Genomic DNA, 19,558 nt, shown 5'->3' on the forward strand with positions numbered 1-19,558 from the left:
TGTATATGGACTATGTGTAATGTGGATTATGCCAGGAGCGCAGGCCAGTGCGACTTATGGTGTGAGTTATAGTGAAGTGTTTTCCTTTCTCTTGGACTGTAACAACTACTTAGCTATAGTTATAGTATAGTGCACATAACTATAGAACCAATTCTTAATGTGCATGTGAACACCATCAGCGTTTATCACAGGTTCGCGTTTAAAGTTTGTGTAGAGAGAATGGTGTCGTCTTGGCGGCCCCTAATTTAATAACAAATGATCGTTGCGACGGAAGCGAATCAATCAAAACTAACTTTAGCTGGAAAATAACTTTATTAAAGAACCGCTATAAAGCCAAAACAATCTTACCTTAAATTATACGTTTATCTCTGTAAAGCTGCTTTGAAACAATCTACATTGTTAAAAGCGCTATATAAATGAAGACTTGGCTTGACTTGACTTAGCTCACTGCGCTGACACAAAATGTTTTTAAAAAATAAATTTGCTGTTCAGAGGTGTTTTGAAAAAAGATTAGCTAAATCACTTGTTCATATGACTGTGTGGAGGAGTGGGAGGTTAAAAGGGGAAGGAGCTCCGGGAGAATTTTGATAAGTAGACTACATGTCTGTGTCTGAAGTGGGGGTGCTTGGTGGGGGTGCTTGGTGGGGGTGCTTGGGGGGGTGGGGTGCTTGTGTGGGGGTGCTTGTGTGGGGGTGCTACCTGTCTCTTCTCCTTTTATCTACAAATACCTGTCTGTTTTTTTTTTTTCCTCTCTTTGTCAAGCATACTAATATACATTACACTGTATAATCTTAACCTACTTTTGCCTTAATGGAAAGTAGACAAACAATGAATAACATTCGCTTCATATCATGGAATGTCAAGGGGGCAAACCAACCTACTAAAATAAATAAGATTATCTCTCACCTCCAAGATTTGAAAGGAAATATAGTATTTCTGCAGGAGACCCACTTACATTGTGGTGAGACTATGCGCATCAAAAGGAGTAGGTTCAGCCAAGTATATCACTCCAAATTTAGTGCAAGAGCCAGGGGTGCTGCCATTTTGATCCAAAATAATATTCCATTTGAAGCAGAAGATGTTATTGCGGACTTAAATGGCCGGTTTGTTATTGTATCAGGGACACTGTCACATCAAAGTCTAGCTAGCATCTATGCACCCAATTGGGATGATGAACAATTTATTTCAAAAGATTTTTACTTCTATTCCTAATATTGAAACACACCACATTATCATTGGGGGATATTTTAACTTTGTACAAAATGCTGATTTGGACAGATCTTCCCGTAGACCGCATTCCCTTACGAAGTCTGCTAAGCTACTAGCGTCTTTTGCAGAAGAGCTGGGTATGTCTGATCCATGGAGGCGTAAATTCCCGGAAAAAAAAAAAATTTTCTTTCTTCTCACATGTCCACCGCACCTATTCTCGAATAAAAAAAATTCTTATTGATAACAGAGTGCTTTCGAATGTTCTATCATGCGATTACCATAGCATTGTGATCTCAGACCATGCTCCTACATCACTAGACATAAACTTCCCCAATCACAACCGTTTTTTTAAACCATGGAGATTTAACTCAAATTTGCTTGCCAATGACCCTCTGGTGGACTCTTTAAGATCAAGCATTGAACTATTTTTTTAAATGAATGACAAACCAGACGTGGCGAGGGGCACCTTATAGGAGTCCCTCAAGGCATATGTAAGCGGCCAGATAATTTCCTACACAGCCCACCTCAGAAAAACTGCCATGTCTAGACAAACTGAGCTAGCACAAAAGATTCTGGAAATTGATGATAGCTATGCAAATAACCCAGACCCCTCACTTTATAAGAAGCACCTACAATATCAGACAGAGTTCAACCTTTTAATCTCAAACGATGCAGAAATGCAACAGCTCAAGTCGAGACAAAGAATTTTTGAGTCAGGGGACAAGGCTGGCAAACTCCTTGCCCAGCAAACCAGAGCTGCAGCAGCATCTAGGTTCATTCCTAGTATTATATCTTCATCAGGCGCCACTACCACTGACCTAAAGCTTATTAATGAATCATTCTCCAAATTCTACTCTGATCTATATGCCTCCGATCACCCTAACACCAATTCAGCAAGTGGGTTAAGCACTATCGAGTTCCCTAAAGTGGATCAGGGGCTAGTAGAGAATTTAGCTGAGCCAATCTCCACAACTGAGATCATGGGGGCGATAACTACATTGCAGAGTGGGAAATCACCCGGTCCAGATGGATTCACAGTAGAATTTTATAAGAAATTTACTTCCACTTCTCTCTACAGTTCGAAGTGACATGTATAATGAGGCCCTGTCACTTGGCCGACTTCCTCCAACCCTGACCAATGCCACAATTACTCTTCTCCTAAAAAATGACAAAGATCCCTTACTTTGTAGTAGCTTCAGACCCATATCATTATTAAATGTGGATTACAAAATTCTTGCTAAGATTCTAGCCCTCCGTCTTCAGAAGGTTTTGCCAGGGATCATTTCAGCAGATCAAACAGGCTTCATGCTGGGAAGGCACTCATTTCACAACACCAGGAGACTCCTAAACATTCTGAACATGCCCAGCTCCAGCACCCCTGAGATATTGGTGTCGCTGGATGCTGAGAAAGCTTTTGATAGGGTGGAGTGGGAGTTTCTTTTTGAGATGATGGATAGATTTGGTTTGGGTTCAGGTTTCATATCATGGGTAAAGTTGTTATATTCATCCCCAGTAGCTTCTGTACAAACAAACAATGTGCTCTCACCCTCTTTTCAACTTCACCGTGGCACAAGACAAGGGTGTCCACTGTCCCCTTTACTGTTTGCCATAGCCATTGAGCCTTTAGCTTATCTGGCTAAGATCTGAAGAAAATTTTGAGGGCATTTCACGTCAAGGCACAGTACACAAGCTATCACTGTACACGGATGACTTGCTTCTGTATGTGTCCAACCCTTCTACCCCTCTCCCCGTAATTTTATAAATTTTAAAACAATTTGGCCAACTGTCAGGCTATAAACTAAATTTTGGGAAGAGTGAGTCATCAACAACCTAGTAGGTAAATTGCCAAACCATGTAGCCCCTTTTAAATGGGTGGACCAAGGCTTCAAATATTTGGGTATTTTCATCACCAGGTCCTTGGCAAACACTTTTAATAGCAATTTTGTCCCTTTGCTTAAAAAAGTCGAGGAAGACTTCAACAGATGGTCTACTCTGCCCCTCTCCTTAGCTGGCAGGGTTAACCTAGTCAAAATGACCATCCTCCCAAAGTTTCTTTACCTATTCCAATATATCCCTGTACTTATTGTTACGATCTGCTCCGAGACTCGAAGGTAAAGATCCAAACGCAGCTTTATTTAGGGGTAATCCAAAGAACAAGCAATAGGTCATACACAGGAAGGCAGTCCAAACAAACAAACAAACAAAACAGGCAGGGGTCAGAGGCAAGAGAGTAATCCACGGAACAGGCAAGAAATCCAAAAACCAAGAGACAACAAAACCAGGGAAAAACGCTCAGAAGTGCAGTGCAACAACATACTAAACTTCGCAGTGAGTGATGGGGTGAACCAGGCTTATATGGGGTGAACTAAACAAGAAGATGAGATACAGGTGAATGTGATAATGAGTGCTGATGAGTCCAGGCAGAGAATGATGGGAGATGTAGTCAATGAGTGAACATGAGAGTCAGGTGTGGAGTGCCCTCTGGTGGCTCTCAAGGGCACTCCAGCTGGTTATCGTTACATAGCCCCTCCCCAAAGAGCGGCTTCCAGATGCTCCAAAACTGTCCAGGTGGGAGGTGGCCCGGAGGCGGATCCGGGGGCGGGATGGAGGGCCAGGTCCGTGGAGCGGAAGAGGACCTTGAGACTGCGGTAATACGGGAGGCCAGGACGGAGCAGGCAGTGCAGGCGACCAGGGCGGAGCAGGCGGCCAGGGCGGAGCAGGCTGTGCAGGCGACCAGGGCGGAGCAGGCAGTGCAGGCGACCAGGGAGGAGACGACCCTCCAGGCGGCCAGGGAGGCGACCATGGCACAGGAACAGACACCGGCTCAGGAACAGACACCGGCTCAGCGGCGGCCATCTTGTCCGAAGACACTGGCTCGGCGGAGACCATCTTGTCCTGAGACACTGGCTCGGTGGCGACCATCTTGTCCTGAGACACTGGCTCGGCGGAGACCATCTTGTCCTGAGACACTGGCTCGGCGGTGGCCATCTTGTCCAAAGACACAGGCGTGGTTTCAGCCATCTTGTCCGAAGACACAGGCGTGGAGTCGGCCATCTTGTCCGAAGACACAGGCGTGGAGTCGGGCATCTTGTCCGAAGACACAGGCGTGGAGTCGGCCATCTTGTCCGAAGACACAGGCGAGGACTCGGCCATCTTGTCCGAAGACACAGACGTGGAGTCGGCCATCTTGTCCGAAGACACAGGCGCAGAAAGAGGAAGAGGAACAGATTCAGGCTCAGTAACAGGATCAGATTCAGGCTCAGGCTCAGGAACAGATTCAGTCTCGGCGGGACGAGACTCTTGACGGGCGGACGTGACGTGAAGCTCAGTCTCTGGATCGGCTGACGTGACATGAAGCTCAGTCTCTGGATCGGCAGAAGTGACGTGAAGCTCAGTCTCTGGATCGGCAGAAGTGACGTGAAGCTCAGTCTCTGGATCGGCAGAAGTGACGTGAAGCTCAGTCTCTGGATCGGCAGAAGTGACGTGAAGCTCAGTCTCTGGATCGGCAGAAGTGACGTGAACAGTCTCTGGCTCGGCAGAAGTGACGTGAACAGTCTCTGGATCAGGATCAGCGCGCTCTGAGCTTGACGGGACCAACGGCGAGGGCTTTGAGCTGGGTAGGACCAGCGGCGAAGAGGACTCTGAGCTGGTTAGGACCAGCGATGAAGAGGGCTTTGAACTGGAAAGGACCAGCGATGAAGAGGGCTCTGAACTGGATGGGACCAGCAGTGAAGGCTCTGTGCTGGACGGGACCAGCGGTGAAGAAGGCTCTGTGCTGGACGGGACCAGCGGTGAAGAGGGCTCTGTGCTGGACGGGACCAGCGGTGAAGACTCTAGCTTGGCGGGCATGTCGCTTGCTGTCTCAGGCGCGGCGGGCATGATGCTCTCAGTCTCAGGGGTGGCGGGCATGACGCATACTGCCTTGGCTTCGGCAGATCTGGCGTGAAGTGTGGGCTCGGCTGGACTGGCGTGAAGTGCAGGCTCGGCTGGACTGGCGTGAAGTGCAGGCTCGGCAGGGCTGACGTGAAGCGCAGGCTCGGCAGGGCTGACGAGGAGAAGCTCAGGCTGAGGGGATACTGCGGGCTCACGGAGCTCCTCCTCTACCCCGCCCACAGTAAACGATGATCCGCTTAACAAAAGGGCCAGATCAATATAGTGCTCCAAAGTCTCGTGAGGATCATGCAAGGGCATGAATGAACTGAGCGGTTCAGATAGCCCTCCCCGAAAAAAGATCTTAAGGCATTCTGTGTTCATTGAGGTGAGATTTGCCAGTTCAATAAATTCCTCGACATACCTCTCAATCGGCCGATTCCCCTGATGGAGACGCAGGATTTGTACTGCTGTATCTGATGGCATCGCTGCTGGATCTAGGTATGGCGAAGTTTTCTGTTACGATCTGCTCCGAGACTCGAAGGTAAAGATCCAAACGCAGCTTTATTTAGGGGTAATCCAAAGAACAAGCAATAGGTCATACACAGGAAGGCAGTCCAAACAAACAAACAAACAAACAAACAAAACAGGCAGGGGTCAAAGGCAAGAGAGTAATCCACGGAACAGGCAAGAAATCCAAAAACCAAGAGACAACAAAACCAGGGAAAAACGCTCAGAAGTGCAGTGCAACAACATACAAAACTTCGCAGTGAGTGATGGGGTGAACCAGGCTTATATGGGGTGAACTAAACAAGAAGATGAGATACAGGTGAATGTGATAATGAGTGCTGATGAGTCCAGGCAGAGAATGATGGGAGATGTAGTCAATGAGTGAACATGAGAGTCAGGTGTGGAGTGCCCTCTGGTGGCTCTCAAGGGCACTCCAGCTGGTTATCGTTACACTTATCTTGTTTTTTGTCAAAGTAGATAAATTAATCTCTCATTTTCTTTGGGGTAATAAGCCAGTGCGCATGAGGAAAAACATATTGCAGCTCCCTAAAAGGTCTGGGGGGCTAGCCCTCCCCAATTTTCTGCATTACTACTGGGCTGCTAACATTCAAAAACTCCTATACTGGACAGTCGATACCGCGGCCAATCAGCCAGCCTGGGTCCAAGTAGAATTTTCCTCCTCTAAAACCTCATTACAGTCATGGTTATGCTCCCAACTTCCAATGTCAGCTACTGACATTAGCGTTAACCCTGTAGTCATTCAATCGCTTAAAATATGGATGCAATTCAGAAAGCATTTTGGCCTGAAGCATCCCTCTATCCATGCCCCAGTATCCCACAATCATATCCCACAAACGTTTCAAACCAAAAAAAACAGATATTTATGGGAGCAGGACTTGGGGCATATTGAGGAAGACCAATGGGACCAGATTCTGGAGCTAGTCCATAACTCTTCCATCTGTGCATGGCACGGACTGATTCAATGTAAACTAATACATAGGACTTATTACACTAACCACAGATTGTCCAAGTTCTACCCCAATGTTGCAGATGTCTGTAATAGGTGTAACCAATCTCCTGCAGACTTCATTCACATGTTTTGGTCATGATCAAAGCTAGTAGACTTTTGGTTTAAAATATTTTACACTCTTCACACGGCCTACCATTGTGTAACAAACCCAAATCCTTTGTCTGCCCTTTTTGGTATATCACATGGCAGCACTCTAACAGCTGAAGCACAACAGTCTTTGGCCTTCTGTACCCTGCTTGCTAGGCGCTTGATCTTACTTAACTGGAAGCAGGCCCTGCCTCCATCATATGACAGATGGATTAAGGAAGTCCTACATAATCTAAAACTTGAGAGGCTAAGGTTCTCCCTTAGAGGCTCCTTGAGGAGATTTGATAAAACTTGGAACCCCTTGCTTTCCATCATTGACTCCCTAGACATCATGCCTGATGAGTAAAAAGTTTATGTCCTCTGGATTTACAGTGTAACTAACCACCAATGCATTTTTTTTTTCTTTTTTCTTTCTTCTTCTTTTATTTATTTATTTATGTATTTATTTATTTATTTATTTATTTGTATCTTTATTTTTTGTATTGTATTGTGTTTGTCATCCAGGAGCAGGGGGCATCAGGGTGTGGAGTCCCATGTTGTGTTGTGGGGAGCTGAGGGGGAGTGTGAAAAAAAAAAGAAAAAATGTGAGCACTGTTTCATATTTATAAGTACTGTTTCACATTGTGTACACGTTGTATGGCTGGTGCTCAATAAAACATATTTGGGAAAAAAAAAGGATTGTGTAGGTGGACGTTTTCAGGGAATTTAGTTGTTAAAAGCATAACATTTAAAGCCACTTAAATGAACGAAATGACTCAAATAAAGATTTGTTCATTTTGTTGAATTAGATCGATCAAAAAAGTCAAATGATCAGAACTTCCCATCACTAGAGTATATGTAACATTGAATTGACATCAAGCAGCTGGCATCATCTGATTACATTGTCTCTTACTGTTCTTGCTATAACTAACAGTTACAGCAGTCAGAAAATCATTATAACATTATAACATCAACAGTAAAACTGCCCAACTAAAGCAAACACCGATCACCATATTGGTGACATCAAACCAAACTATTATTTTCAATAAATCATCAACATCTAAACCTCTGTTACCTAATTTTCATTTTCAACCAAAATTTGACGTCTTAGCAATGTAACTGTCACAAACTGCTCCGAGACACAAAGGTTCAGATTCAATTGCAGCTTTATTTGAAGCGTAATCCAGAATCGTAATCAGCACAAGCAGGGGTCAAACACAAGAAGGCAGTCCAAACAAACAAATAAACAAACAAACAATCAAAACAGGCAGGGGTCAGAGGCAAAAGAGTAGTCCAGGGAACAGGCAAGAAATCCAAAAACCAAGAGACATGAAACAAGGGAAAACGCTCGGAAATGCAGTGCAACAACATACAAAACTTTGCAGTGAGTGAATGAGTGAACATGGTATAAATAGGCTGAGACTAACAGTGTGATGAGACACAGGTGAATGCAATCAGTGATGATGAGTCCGGGAAGTGAGTTATGGGAAATGTAGTTTGTGAGGAGTGATAATAGTCTGGTGTGGAGTGCCCTCTGGTGGCGCTCATGGGCACTCCCGCTGGTGACCGTTACAGTAACATTCCTAGCTGTGGTGAATCACATTGTGACCATAACATGAGCACACAGTGAGTGTACACTTTTAGCTCACTGTGACCTCACATTGTGACCATATGGAGAGATTACTGTGAGATCAAAGTGTGTTACACTTTTTTAAGAAATATGCTAAGTAAAAGCATATTTATATTTAATGGTAATTAATATATGTTTATTTACACTTTTAAGAAATTAGCTAAATACAGCAAGAACATAGCAAAATTATTAAACTTTTAGTGGGCTTAAAATATATACTTTATAAATGTGTAGGCCTACTGCAATAAATTTAAAATATTTATGTATTTATCATTTTTATTTTTTCAAAAGTATGATATTTTGAAAAACATTTTTTACATTCACAATGTACTAACTTACAATGAATTATAAACATTTGTCAAGTGTTATTAAGCATTGCAATAATCATGCTTAAAATGAATATGTTGTTCACATTTACTTGTTTGTACTTGTAAAAAGCTACTTAAAAGTTTGTTACATGATATGTTTTTACTACTGAAATTCACACAAGGATTTCAACCTCATATTATTTGAAATACATCATAAATCAAGAGCCAAGCTTTTTAAGTCTAAGACCACATCCAAACGAAGCCAGAGCTTTCCCTAACCAATCTTGTTTCCCCTCGTTCTAAAAAAAAATGATGTATGAAACTACTGTAACGATGTAGTATGCATGCCAGACCAGTATGTGGCGCTGTAATTCTGCCACACAGATAAAAAAACAGATAAAAACAGAGAAGACTTGGAGCCTGTGCATAAACCTTGAGCGCTATATACAATAATAATAGGCTCAGTAGCTTCTTCTTCTTCTTCTTCTTCTTCTTTTTGACCAATAACTTTATTGAACAATCTAAACAACTATAAATGGCTTGGTACAAAATATGAAATGTCTTAATAAGACAACAGTAAAATAAAGAAATAAAGTAAAAATACATTAAAGTAAATAATAAATAAAGAAATAAGAGGCTCGGTAGCTTCTGCAGCACGAACACAAGCATGTAGTCCGCAGTTGTTGTTTCTGTTACGTGACGTAGCGATGTCTGAGTAGGGTCGACATGTGGGGTGATGACATCATCGTTTCATAAAATATACGGCTGGCTTTGGCTGTACACGCGAAAACGCAAGGGTGTCGTTTTCAAAGCTATCCACTCTGGGACCCGGTTTAAAAAAATAGTGGTTTCAGGCTCTCAAAACACCAGATCCGTCTGGACAAAATTATTTTTTAATTTTATTTTTAGATGAAGATACTGCCCTCAGAAGTGACTATAGAGGCTAAAAAATAAACGTGAAACAGGTGCGCCTTCAGCTTATCACTTTGGGATAGAGAAAATGCACAATGGGAATGAGAATACAACAGCGTTGGTAGTGTGTGCTCACAAACACTGGAGAGGTCTCAGACAAGAGCTTGGGATGTTGACTCAAGAACATGTGAGCCCATGAATATCCAAACTATGAAATCTGATAAATGTGTGCAGAGAGGACCTGCCCCATCACATAATTGCTGCACGGGGGGCGCTTCTTGAAAAAGCGCTGGAGGATGCAACCCCCCTGGTGGAATAAGCCCTAACTCCTAGAGACAAAGCTTGTCCACGCGCCTCATAGGCTAGATCTGTAGTTCTTAAACTTTTGAGGCATTTAACATCCTTCTGTGTGACCCCTCTCTTAAACTTAGACTGCAGTCACATATATAATAGCTGTCTCAAGTCTGTATAAAAACATCTGAACGAACTTTCTCTAAATGTGGAGAGGTTGTGAGCAAAAAAAGAAACAGGCTCAGTCCAAAAAGTGTGGAAAAAATATTGTTCCTTAATAAAAAATCGTTGAGTGTTCCCTATCCCACATACCCCCTAGCCATAGTTACACAAGCAGACCCAACATGTGCCATATTTTCCCAACACATCCTCTGTTTCCAGGGCCGGAGTGGGGCCACTTTTCAGCCCGGGAGTTTCAGGCCCAAGACCGGCCCACTTTTTCCATGGTGGAATTCCAAATTAGCACTTTTTCTAAATTGGATAAATGAAGCAACAGTTCAGCTCGTACTATTGTGTAGTTTGTATTACTACCATGGGTTAACAAATAATGTAGCCTAAAGGTTAAATAATAATTCACTTAGACTTTAAGCAATTGTGACTTTATATCACACAATTCTGACTCTATATCTTGCAGTTCTGACTTTATAAGCAATTGCAACTTTATTTCACGCAGTTCTGACTTTATATCTTGCAATTCTGACTTTATAAGAAGCAATTGCGACTTTATTTCACACAATTTTGACTTTATAACACACAATTGCGACTTTATATCACGCAATTCTGACTATATCTCGTAATTCTGACTTTATAACACGCAATTGCGACTTTATTTCACGCAATTCTGACTTTATATCACGCAATTCTGACTCTATATCTCGCAATTCTGACTTTATAACATGCAATTGCGACTTTATTTCACGCAATTCTGACTTTATATCACGCAATTCTGACTCTATATCTCGCAATTCTGACTTTATAACACGCAATTGCGACTTTATTTCACGCAATTCTGACTTTATATCTCGCAATTCTGACTTTATATCACACAATTCTGAGAAATAAAGTCAGAATTGCGAGATGTAAACTCGCAATTGTGAGATAAAAAGTCACAATTATCTTTTAAAATGTTTTATTCTGTGGCGGAAACAAGCTTCCATACCTCCTGGCCTCTTCCTCCCATCCATCCTCCCTGACGCGTACCGTTACGGTAGGGCCGGTCCAGCTATCGGTAGGCGCTGGCGGTGCCGCGGTAGCCTACCTGAGAAAACGTTTTGGAAAAGACGGGCTATGGACCCAACCAACTCTATAGGAGGGGAGGGGAGAACTCCCTCACATGGTACAACCCATGCAGAGGCTGCGCGCTGCGGTGTCAGAATGCGGAATGTGTGTAGCCTAATGTAACTAACGTGACATTGAAATGTGAAAAAAAAAAAAAAATTCCTCGACCGGCCCAAAAGTGAAGCGGCCCACCACGAATTCTCCCGATTCTCCCGATTACCCACTCCGGGCCTGTCTGTTTCCCCAAGCACTCTCTCCCCAATACCCAATAACACAATACACAAATTCATCAATCTTTATTTGTATAATGAATGGTATCCTATTCTTAGTATATGCACTGTGTGTGTGTGTGTGTGTGTGTGTGTGTGTGTGTGTGTGTGTGTGTGCATACACTAGATTTATTTCAGTCGTCTTAAAGCCTCCTGTCCACTATCTAGCCGGTATAATTTAGATGCAGCCTTGGCACTTCACCAGGAGAGGTCGCTTTTACTGAAGCTTTGAATAATGAACCCATTTTCAGTGGTTCACTGTGGTTCAGTGCTTCACCAAAGCTTCATTTGCCCATCACTACAACAATCTACTTCATCATCATCAAACTTTATGACTCTGCTCATCTACAGATAAGACTGGTTTCCTTTATTTCACAAACTGTTCATGCTCTCAACCAGAAGTGGAATGTGCTAGACATTTCAATTTACCACACACACATATGTGCACATGGAAAAATCATTCAATTATATATGTATATATTTGTATGACTTGCAATGTATGGGGGTTGTGTCTTACATATGGGTTAATAGTTTGAATACATGATGAAAGAAAAATCCCCCTTGTTTGGTCATTGATAGACCTCTCTCACATTAAATACATTATGGCAGGGGTCTCCAACACGTCGCTCGCGAGCTACCAGTAGCTCGTGGCCTGATTGAAGGTAGCTCGCCAAGACGTACTTTTCATCCAATCAGAGTCAGGCAATATAGACGGGTGTCCCACCCCTCCAGTGCAAATTAAGTATTTATTTGACATATTGACATTTATTTGACATGCTGTGAGATAATTTGTATTTATTTATGAACATACAGATGTAATTACACTATAACAGAATAACAAAACAAAAAAACCTATCGACATAATTTGAGAAAAAAAAAGTATTAGCTTGAGAACGTTGCATCAGAATGAGTAAAGACAGCAGCCAAGCAAAAAAAAAAACGAAAAAAAACATACTATTTTCATGAAGAATGGGAAAGTGAGTTTTTCTTTACAAATATAGGTGAAAGATGTGTGTGCCTAATCTGCGCCGCTAGCATTGCTGTCAGTAAAAAGTGTAACATTGAGCGCCATTTCACTCAAGTTCACAGGAACTTTGCACAAGACTTTCCTGCGGGTAGCGGGCTGCGGACTGAAAAGGTTAAACAGCTTAAAGCAATACTACAAAAACAGCAATCTTTATTCACCAAACCGATAAAGAGAGGAAATGCTGTTATGGAGGTGCCATTTAAAGTGGCGCGCATCTTAACAAAAGACAATAAACCATTCACCATTCACCGATGGCGCCATGGTAAAGGCGGATGACAGCAGTGGCCAAAACTTTATTCAAGGGCCACAAAAGCAAGGCGGAAATTATGTCTGCTATCGCTGATGTCCAGCTCAGTGCCAACACCGTGGCAAGGAGAGTTTCCTTGCTGGCTTCAGATGCGATCGGACAATTAGAACGGGACATGGAAAGGTGTACGTGGTTTTCACTTCAGTGCGACGAATCGGTGGACTTGAGTGATACAGCTCAGTTGGATGTTTTTTGTTGATTTTTCCTCCAAAGAGGAGTTTTTGACATTGCTTCCTCTGAAAACTACGACCAGAGGAGTCGACATCTACAACGTTTTCAAGACGTACTGCATGGAAAAACGCGTGCCCCTTGAAAAGCTGGTATATAGACAACAGACGGAGCACCAGCCATGATACGGCGCCACTCTGGATTTATTGCGCATTGCAAGAACGACCCAGATTTTCCTGCATTTCTGAACCATCACTGCATCATTCATCAGCAGGCAATCTGCAGTAAGGTTATGTGCTTTGATCATGTCATGACACCGGTTGTTAAGATTATCAACTCAATTTGCGCAAAGTCCAAATAAAACAGATGCTTCAATGTGTTTCTTGATGAACTTTCTGCAGAGTATGGTGATCTCTTATTTCACACAGAAGTCAGATGGTTGAGTAGGGGGGGTAAGGTACTTCACCGCTTTATTTCCTTACTGAGTGAAATTAAAGCTTTTATGGAAGCAAGGGGGGAAGACACCAACCTGTTGTCTGATGCTGGGTGGCTGCTTGATCTTGCATTCTTGGCTGATGTGACACAGAACTCAATCAGCTCAATCTTCAGTTACAAGGTAAAAACAAATCCTTATGTGATATGATCAGTGCTGTGAAGGCTTTTAAAGCAAAACTGTCATTTCACGTTCATCAATTGAAAAACAACAGATTGCAGCACTTCCCTTCAGTGTTGAAGATGTTAGAAAGCCACGCAGGTGAACCTAAGTGCATAGACACCAACATATACCTCTCTTGTGGAAACAATGCAGTGTCAGTCACCTCATTAAATGTGAGAAAATGTGAATGGACATCATATGTGTCCCTTCATGAACTTTTGTCATTTAGCTTCTCTTATTTATGTAGCATACATATTAGTTCAGAATGAAGACCAACATTGTTCTGCTGTTTGTTTCCCAGTTTAATTTACTTTGAACATGACTTTTATTAATGCATACCATAACATGAACAATATAGCCAACAAAATCTGATTCTGTTCTGTAAATTTAAAGAGTGAAATGAGTTTACAAAAACTCAGGTGTAGTATTTTTTGCTCAATTTAGAGTTAAGATGCACTATAATTATAACTGTTACAGTATTTGTTGACAACTAGTATAATTAGCAAAAGTACTGTTTTCCATGAACTGAACTGTTTTTTTCACTCTGACATTACAAGGTGATGTGTATTAACTCTTTCAGGCATATTACAGTTTGGATTTTTGTCAATTTGAGAGTTATTATACATTGTTTAAGAGATTTAAGTGTTAGATAATACGAATAGCTCTCAGCCACTTTCATTTTTAAAAAGCAGCTCTCAAATGAAATAAGGTTGGAGACCCCTGCATTATGGTATTTGCAAAGAAAAGGCGACCCCCCTCCTCTTTGATTTCATGTAGCTTGACCTGTGCAAAGTAACTGGGACGGTTATATATAACCAATCAGCATTGGTTATATTATTAACAGACATGAATGAACAATATCTATAAATGAAAATATCTAGATCAGTGTTTCCCAACCCTGTTCCCGAAGGCACACCAACAAGACACATTTTTTTAACTCTTCCTAATCAAACACACGTTTAAACTCATCAGCTCATTAGTAGAGAATCCAAGACCAGAAATATAAGGCGAGGGACATCGAACATTTGCAGTGTTGTTGGTGTGCCTCCAGGAGCAGGGTTGGGAAAAGCTGATCTAGATTAACAAGTCCTGTAAAAATGTTGTTATTTGTTGTCATTTACTGTAATTAACTAATGTTACTAAATTGATCCTTATTGTAAAGTGTTATCATTAAACAATATGTACTTACCCAGCGAAAACAAAAAAAGTACAAGCCAGTGCAGGTGCATGTTCAATAGTGAAAAGAAAAAATCCCAAGTGTCTGAGATACTTCTGCTGTAGGATGAGGATTCACTCTTGAACATATGTCAGTCATTTGGTCATATTTATACACTGTGAGTGAGCAACACATTTTCACTACCACTCCCACACCAGTGGCGCAACCAGGATAGTTTCATTTTCTTCTTTTGCCTTTCATGTCACAAGACTTTTATTGCTTAAGCAGGTTTTTTTTCTAAAACAAAAAAACAAAAAAAAAATATTCAGTTTTTTTCACCAGATTTTTTTTTTTAAATGATGAAATATGTAAATACAGACACCATCAATAACATAAATGTAAAAGCCATATCATTATCATATAGACAAGGTTTCAATTTCTCTCTAAACACCACACTTACTGTTTGTATTGTACTTCAAATAACCATACATTCATGTCATGGTTTAAATATGATTTAAATTCCTTATTTATAGTCTATTTGTTTTTTTGTTTTTGTTTTTATTTAAAAATACCCTGTTATTCAACATGAACATAATCATATGAAGAGTTCAGATGCAAAAGACTCTAAGTGCCATCTGTAATTTTCTTCTAGAATGATCATTTTTATCAAGCTTGTATATTTAAGTTCAATAATTTCAATTAAATGGCAATGCAAATTACCTATTAATTGTCATTTAAGTGAAATTACTTAACTTAAATAAACAAGCTTTATAAAAATGATCATTCTAGAAGAAAATTACAGATGGCACTTAGAGGCTTTTGCATCTGAACTCTTCATATATGCATTCACTAGTTTGCCTGCCCATTCAGCCTTAAAGGTTAATGGTAAACTAACTTGGCATACTGTCCTTAGAGGAAGCTCGAACCTGAGGCTAAGCTTGAGCTCCGAGTTAAAATCCCCCTATGATGGAATTCTGCATAAGAGGATAGTGATCATTTACTGGAAGAGAAGGGGAGGAGAAGGGCTGCCGGAAAAATTTGTCAATGATATGACGTTGATGTCATATCATGATATGCTGCTTATATAGTACGCTCATAATGATGATTGACAGGACAGAATGTTAAGAATGTCCTAAACTATTGAGCATTAGTGATGAACACCTGCTATTAAATAAGCATAAACACTGAAGGAAAGAGAAACACAAGATCTACAACTGACTTCAGACACAGCCTTAGATGAAATCAACTGAAGAGAAAAGAAGACATTACATCTGTGAAGATCTTAGCAGAGGAGGATTAAACAACTCTACAAGCAGCATTACTCAAGACCTTTACCTTAAAACAGGGGTCGGGAATCTTTTTTGACCAAAGAGCCATTTTTTTCATTTTTAGTTAATGCATTTTTCCAAAAGAGCCACAGTAAAAAAAAAATAATAATAATTATATATGATGCTGAAAATTCAGCTTTGAACCATAGAAATAAATGATAATTTAAAGTATAATAAATTGCAAACCAATTATTTTAAATTGTAATAATATATCACAATATTTTTTTTTTTTTTTTTCTGTATTTTTGATCAAATAAATGCAGGCTTGATGAGCAGAAGACACTTCTTTCAAAAACATTAAAAATAGTAATGTTTCCAAACTTTTGGCCTGTACTGTATCCCCCCCAAAACTGCACAACTGTAGAGTAAAACATTAATAAAAAAAGTGATAATAAAAAATGCGTCTTAAAATTTACATGATCGTTACAAAATCACACAGTCTGGGGCCTCTGGAGAACTCAGAACAACTGCTAGCATACAGTTTAAAGGACAAGTTCGGTATTTTACACTTAAAGCCCTGTTTACAGATCGTTTCTGGTGAAATAGAACGGTTAAGATTAAAATTTGGACAAATGCTGCTGTCCCGAGAATTTTAGGTTTCTTTCGCTTTCCCCAAAACCTCCAGAATGGGTGTATAGGTGCACTGGAACAATCCTTCCTAATACGCATTAATCTTTCGTTTACAAAGACGTGAAACTCACCGAGTGGTCAGGGGTGTTCACTGATATGCTCATACAAAAATCGCTGCAAAAGATGCTTTCCAACAGGTTTTATCGTAGTTTTTGTCCAACTCCATTGACTTGTATTGGATGTGATGTGAGGTACGGTATTACTCCGCGCGGAAACTGAAATGGGGTTGTTTTCTTCTTCTTCTTCTTGTGTTTTTTTTTTATGGCGGATCGCAAACTGAAATGCCAGTGGTTTGCTTGCAAAGGTGCATTATCGCCACCAACTGGGCTGGAGTGTCTATTATTCAAGCTCTCAGCGGAAGAATCTACGGGTGTGAGACGTTTGGAAAAATAGGTCCACAGTTTTACAACGAATGGTAAAACACCTGTTGGAAAGCATCTTTTGCAGCGATTTTTGTGTGAGCATATCAGTGAACACCCCTGACCACTCGGTGAGTTTCACGTCTTTGTAAACGAAAGTTTAATGCGTATTAGGAAGGATTGTTCGAGTGCACCTATACACCCATTCTGGAGGTTTTGGGGAAAGTGAAAGAAACCTAAAATTCTCGGGACAGCAGCATTTGTCCAAATTTTAATCTTAACCGTTCTATTTCATCAGAAACGATCTGTAAACAGGGCTTTAAGTGTAAAATACCGAACTTGTCCTTTAAGGTAAAAATAACTGCCATGAAATTATAGTATCTTACTCCTATGCAATTAGATAAACTGTTCATTCACTACATCACTTTACCTCTGTATTTATCCCCTTTTATCCTCTTCTCTTCTTTTTGGCACTGTATCTATCGCAGACTATGCTCATTTATAATGTGTCATGTAAATTCGGCCATCCGTCACAGTCAGGAAACTTTCACCGTGTCTAGAACTGGCGCGAGCTGCCAGACCCGTTTCTAGCTGTGTGTTAACAAAAGCAATGCTGTCTACATTGGATGCGGCGTCGCGCACGCTACACAACACAACAAATTCGCGCTCTGTTTCTGAGGCACTTCAAGCACTCGCTGGGCGGGGGAAGATTAATGAGCCGGACTTTTTTTGCTTTGTTTGGTAGTATTTCGAATGAATGGTTTTAAAATAGTATTATATATAAAAAAAAATGAAAAAAAAAAAAAAATCCACTCGTTCACTCATTCTGGCGCCCCTATGGATGAATGGCGCCCCTAGGATTTGCCTATTCCGCCTATGGGCCGGCCTTGCTAACGATTGTTAACGGATACGTTTTGTTATGCTTGATATTAAAGCGGATAGTGTCCCTTTATAGTAAATTTTAGAATTGCAAGTAGATTCTGATTATCTGAGAAATTGGTGGAATGAGCTAGAGGATGAATAGAGCATTGAATGTTCTAGTAGTGTTTTCTTAGTGACTTCCTGAACGGAGGAGAAATAATCAGTCAATACAATAATACTTCAATGAATGCTTTGAGAGGAAGATTTACTTGGATGTCAGGTCCATGTGGAGAGGCACTCGGGTGTGTGACGGGCCTGTATATGGAGCCAATGTCTTAAATCTCTGAAAGGCAGAATTTGAAAGAGAGCAATTTGGATTTTAAATCCTGTTACATGTTTTGCTTTATTTATGAAATAATTGCAAGCGGAAGACCGGATTAGCCGTCTGAGGAATTGCATTAGTTCAGAGGAACCTCAATCATCACTCAATTAATCACTTAATTATCTCATTAACTTTAACACTGCTTTAGTGTTACTAGGGGTGTAACGATACACAAAACTGACGGTTCGGTACGTCCCACGGTTTTGACGTCTCGGTTTGGTTCGGTTCGGTTCATTTAGGTGGAGTGGGGGGTTTAGAAAGCTAAAATTGCTTCTTTTTTTTAAACAGTGCTTTAATTAACAAATTGTGTCCTTGTCTTTAAATTAATTCAATTACAAGTAAACGTTTCGCAAGGATAAAAAAATGTATCTGCTAATGCTGTAAACTATATAGAAGCCCTTACTTTCACATTACTATAACATTAAAGCTTAACAACAAAGCCTAAACTTTTAGCCTAAATTCAGTTGCTATTTATTTTTAGATATAATAATAATCAACACTCAAGTAACAAATTGTATGAAAACATGTAAACTGCACATAAGGCAGTTTTTACATTAACATTTTTACTCTATTATTGAAATATAATAATTTAACGTTACACAGTTGCTGTCATTTTCATGACAGATATTTTAAACATACATTAAATAATCAAGATGTCATTAACAGGTTAAGTAAAATATAATATATAGGCTAACATTTATTTAGTGAAAGAGTTCATTTCCTTAGCAAACCAACAAGCTGTGGACACTGAATGACTTGCCTGAGGTAAATAAAGCTATGTGAAAAACTAGCGTTTTATTGACGTATTTCCGCTGTTGAAACACTGACTGAGCGATTACACGAGTTATGATGCCTTTCAGTAAGTATACTGTATCTTTCAACGTACCTTCAGGTGTCCATTCATGTTTATTCTGTAACTGAGGAAGAGAATCGCGTTTACTCGCGCTCCGCGCTGCCGCTTTAAATGAGGAGCTAGTAGCCTACAGTGATCTGTCACGCCACATCAAAGAGCGCCAAAACGACATTTAATGTTTGAATTTCGTGATCAAATAGACAGAATTTGAAGGATTACACCTTGCTTATTATCGAATGTAACAAAACACTGAGCTTATTGCGATTAAATGTGGTTAATGGTGGTTAGGCAACAACGCAGTATTCGTTGTGTACACATAAGACATGAGGTCCAATGAGCCGGGACAGCAGGGGGCGGGGCGGGCGTGTTCGGTACGCCATGAGAGTATCGCGATTCGTATCGTGGGTGGTGTATCGCGGTTTTTCGGTTCGGTTCGAATATCGTTACACCCCTAAGTGT

The sequence above is a fragment of the Squalius cephalus genome, assembly GCF_949319135.1.
Source record: "Squalius cephalus genome assembly, chromosome: 1".
Lineage (NCBI taxonomy): Eukaryota > Metazoa > Chordata > Actinopteri > Cypriniformes > Leuciscidae > Squalius > Squalius cephalus.